We start from the raw sequence: 4986 nt of genomic DNA on the forward strand, positions 1-4986 counted from the left end.
TTCACCAAGTGATGTAAGAGACTTAGGCAAACATGGCCTTGATTGTCAAGAACTCTTACGATCAATCTTGGATCCCGAGACGACTCACACACTCTACGATGGACAATGGATGATGGTGGTGGATGATGGTGTTATGGTGGTGGTGGGTGGTGGATGAAGTGTGAGAGAGGTGGTGTGCCAAGGGATGAGAGAGAATGAAGCCAAGCTCCTCTATTTATAGGCTGAACAGAAGGCTGGACACGGCCCCGTGTCCGCTGGACACGGCCCCGTGCCCGTCTGACATTCTCTCTCTTCATTAATTGTAATTGCGAATTACAATTAATGCGCCTGCTGTACTTTCACCACGCCCCCGTGCCCGCTGGACACGGCCCCGTGGTGGGCAATGGAAGCTTCTACTGGTTTGTCTTTTCTGCTGCTTCCTGGGCACGCCCCCGTGTTCGCTGGACACGGGGCGTGTTCAGACTCTGTTTCTTCTCCTTTGCCTTGGGAGGTGCTGTTGAGGGTCCGGGCAGTCTACTTTTGTTCCTTTTCTTATATTTATGCTAGAATTAGTTGTCTTTTTGCTTCTTTTGTGATTTTGAGCTCATTTAATCCTGAAAATACAAAAGGAAGACAAAAACACTATTTTTCCAACATTAGTACTCAAAAAGGGTTAGTTTTATGCCTTAATTGATGTGATTTATATGTTGCATTTTACACACATCAAATACCCCCACACTTGAACTTTTGCTTGTCCTCAAGCAAAACTCTTTAAATGTGGCTTACACTCCAAAATGGAATAGGTAGAAGAGAAGTTTTTTTTTTTTTTTTTTTTTTTTAGCTTGTTCTAGAGTGTCGGGAATCCAAGGTCTTTATAAGTTTTATTTTTATTTATTCACAATCCTATTCGTTATGATTTATTTTGAACGTCTCATAAGATAAATTACTTATTTGGGCATAGCATGCCTTATTAAAATTACATTTATATACAAGTTCACATACCTCACGGGAGATCACTCAACACTCGGCCGAAGGTGTATATTTTAGTGAATCACTCGAGAGCGGCATGGAACTTACGCCTTCCATAGGCTTGCCAAGCAATCAATCCTCATCCTTTTTAACTTTTTACCTTTGTAAATATCAAGAGGACTTTTTTGGGGTAAAGGATTAGGCTTGGGTTAAAGGTGGGTGGTTAGTGGTTAGTAAAAAGGGCGAAAATCGTAACAAGCGTCGGTTTTCGTGAAATACCTTGTTTTTAGTGACTTTTTATTTTTGAAGTATTTCTCCAAACAAGCTTTTATATAGCTTTTGTTTGTTTTTGACTTCATCACTATTTTTTTTTTTTGATCGTCACATAAAAAGGTGAGTTTACGAAAAAACGAGCTTGTTACTAAAATAAAGGGTGAAAAATAAAAAGGTTTTTGGTGGGTAAAAAGGGTTTTGGGGTAATGAAATGAAAGGTTTAGGCTCAAAGGGGCTATCTAGGGGGATTTTGGGTAGGTAATAATAAAAAATGAAAAATAATGGTTTTGAAAGAAAAATGGTTAGTCCTAATGCCTCCATCATTTACTTACTTGGGTTTAAGTTGGTAAGGACCGGGAATGTATCGTCGTGGCAAGTTCTAGATTTGTAAGAACCAAGCGGCTATTCACACAAAAAACGAAAAATGAGCATTTAATCTAAATATGTATATTTTTGTGCTCAATAAAGGCTCAAAACTCACTTTTGTGGGAATGGGTTTTTAATGTGATCAAGTATATATAATCGAATTTTTAACTAGACTTGTTATGCCCTTTCATAATTTTCTTATGTTGGTTCTTTTTCTCACGTCGCTATCGGTTGTAAACTTGTAAAAATATAACCTTTTTAGAACTTGTTATTCCCAACTTAAACTAAGACAAGTAAATAAAAAAAATGAAAAAGTTTTTGAAAAAAAATTTGGGGTGTTTAGCGGTTCCAATAGAGTTTTGTGTAAGGCTTGTGTTTAGGATTTGCAAAATTCAAGGTTTTAGCATCCCCCCCACACTTAAATTACACATTGTCCTCAATGTGTCCAAAAATAAAGTTTTTGGTTGATTAGAATGTGTAAAAGTGGGTTTAAAAGCAAAGATTTATGTTACTGGCATCCTGGACACGGCCCTGTGTTGACCGGGCACGGCCCCGTGGTCAAGTGCCAGTAACAAAAATTAGGGAATTGAAACAGAAGCCTGGACACGGGGGCGTGTCCGCCGAACACGGCCCGTGTCCAGTTACCTGAACTGGGTGATTTTCTGCAGGGGGCTCAGCACGGGGCCGTGTTGGTTGGGCACGGCCCGTGTTGAGCCTTCTGTGATGGAGATTTTTGTCGGGTTGTTCTGTTCTTCGTGCATGGTTCCATTTTTCTCGTTCCCTTTTTCATCCATTACCACCATGAGTGTGTTTTATTCTGCAAAAACTAAAAGATTAAACTAAACTAAGGATAGTTCCGCGGAATGCCTCCGTGGTACGCCACGTTTATAAGGGTCCTTGGCTAGACCCGAGTCGAGGTTATATATCTTCTGAGTGGGATGCCTGGCTTCCCATGTTACACCGTTGGAGAGCGGCATCCAGGCTCGAATCAATAACCTTCATGTAATTGACTGGGTCGTCGTCCTCTATTCTCTTCCCAACTCCGAACTTCACCTCATCATCCCCATACCTCAAAGTGAGTGTCCCGTCATTCATGTCTACCACTGCTTGTGCCGTGGCAAGGAAGGGTCTCCCTAGTAAAAGGGGGACCTCGGTGTCTTCCTCCATATCGAGTATGACAAAGTCAACTGGATAAACGAATCTGCTTACCCTTACCAAGACATTCTCGATGACACCTTGTGGGAACTTGACGGATCGATCAGCGAGTTGTATGCTTATTTTTGTAGGGCTCGTGGTTCCCAAGCCAAGCCTTTTGAACATTGATGAGGGCATGAGGTTAATGCTAGCCCCTAGGTCGGCCAAGGCATTGCGAACGGGTGATTCCCCTATTGAGCATGGAATCGTGAAACTTCCGGGATCGATTTTCTTTTGGGGTAGTTTATTGAGTACGAGGGCAGAGCATTCTTCGCCTAAATTAACTAATTGCAAATTTTCAATTTTCTTTTTATGGGTAAGGAAGTCCCTCATAAATTTAGAGTATTTGGGCATTTGGGTTAGGACTTCGATAAAAGGAATATTGACATGCAACTGTTTTAACAGACTTTCGAATTTTGCGAATTGCTCATTGGTCTTTTGACGAATTAACCTACTGGGGTACGGAACTCGAGGAGCCTTGGTAGGCTCTGGTGATGGAGGAGAGTTCTTTTCCTGCAGAGGTGTTGGCATCGTTTCTTCCGTAGGTGGCGGTACTTCTGCAGGCCCTACGGTGCGGTTTCGTAGTGTGATGAGGTGAACTTGCGCCTTTGGGTTTGTTTCGGTATTGCTAGGTAATGCGCCTTGCGGTCTCTCGGAAAAGTTTTGAGCTATTTGATTTATTTGTTTTTCTATGTTTTGAATGCTAGCTTGTTGATTCCTAAAATTAGACTCTAATTGTAGAAATCTTTCCGAGTTTTTCTTATCAGTGTTAGAGACGAGGCGAGATATAATATCTTCGAGCCTTTCTCGTCCACCTTGTTGTTGAGTGAAATTTTGTGACTCATTTCTTGATTGCTGAAAGTTTGTTCGTTGGGTTTGTTGGTTACTACTATTGCCGGGTTCCCTCCAACCAAGGTTTGGGTGGTTTCGCCATCCTTGGTTGTAAGTTCCCGTTGGAGGACCTGACGGCCTAGGTCTATTATCAATGTAGTTTACCATTTCTTGTTGATCGTCCGTTTCTTTCATGTAACTCCAATTTTCATGTGACCCACCACACCCTTCACAAACCATAACCGAGACGGTTTTTGTCATTTCTAATTTTTTTATTTTTGAAGAAAGGGCCTCGATTTGGGCTTGTAAAGAAGTGCTTTCGTCGACCTTATGGGCGCCCGGGGCGATAGACTTATTTCCCCGGGGGGTGTGCCATTGAAAATTGGTTTGAGCAATTTCCTCAATCTGATTATATATTTCATGTGGGCGTCGGTTACCTAAAAGTCCCCCGGAGCTAGAATCAAGTGTCTGCCTAGTGTGTGGCAACAATCCATTGTAGAAAGTGGATACTTGTTGCCATATTGCGAGGCCGTGATGGGGACACTTGCGTAATAGCTCCTTGAACCTTTCCCAAGTTTCATATAAGGATTCCCCGTCCTCTTGTGAGTATGTATTAATTTCAGTCATTAATTTAGCAGTTTTAGCAGGAGGGAAATACTTATATAGAAATTTTTGGGCTAGTTCATCCCAGGTGTTTACCGAACCAGCTGGGAGGGCGTTGAGCCAAGCTTTCGCTCGGTCTTTTAGTGAAAATGGAAACATACGGAGGCGGATGGCGTCGTTTGATGCTCCATTGATCCGAAAGGTATCACATATTTCTAAGAAATTAGTTATATGTAGATGGGGATCCTCGTCCGCAAGCCCGTGGAAGGTTGCGGAGTTTTGGAGCATTTGTATCAAATGCGGTCGAAGCTCGAAGTTATTGGCTTCGACATTCGGAGCATTGATAGCGGCGCCTAGATTACCTACGGTGGGCCGTAGATAATCCATAAGGGTACGTTGGTCCGCCATTGGAGGTGGATCACCCGAAACCTTCTCTTGGTTTTTGGCTTTTAACCTTTTTCTGAGAAAGCGTTCGGGTTCTTCTAATGGTTCTTTTATGTCTTTATTGGAACTGGAGTTCATACACTACGTGAGGTTGGCGTCGGGTTCCAAGTCCTGCAATAAAAACAGAAAAGAATGTTGGTCAGAAGGTTCACCACGGCCCCGTGTTGAGTGAACACGGCCCCGTGGTCGGAATTACAGTGATTGTTTTTCAGATCCCAATTACTGGAAGTTGGACACGGCCCCGTGTTGCACCGGTACGGCCCCGTGGTCAGCCTTCTGTAACTTGAAAAACAAAAACTGCCAGTAACGATGCTGAGCACGGCCAGT

General features: G+C 42.7%; 1 non-coding gene across 1 annotated transcript; it reads left to right on the forward strand.

Annotated features, from left to right (window-relative positions):
* The first annotated feature begins 4138 nt into the window (after window positions 1–4138).
* Window positions 4139–4245, forward strand: LOC118482977. Its single transcript, XR_004869402.1, has one exon. It is a non-coding gene; the product is annotated as a small nucleolar RNA R71 (small nucleolar RNA).
* The last annotated feature ends 741 nt before the right edge of the window (window positions 4246–4986 follow it).

Source organism: Helianthus annuus, chromosome 1, assembly GCF_002127325.2.
Source record: "Helianthus annuus cultivar XRQ/B chromosome 1, HanXRQr2.0-SUNRISE, whole genome shotgun sequence".
NCBI classification, from domain to species: Eukaryota; Viridiplantae; Streptophyta; class Magnoliopsida; order Asterales; family Asteraceae; genus Helianthus; species Helianthus annuus.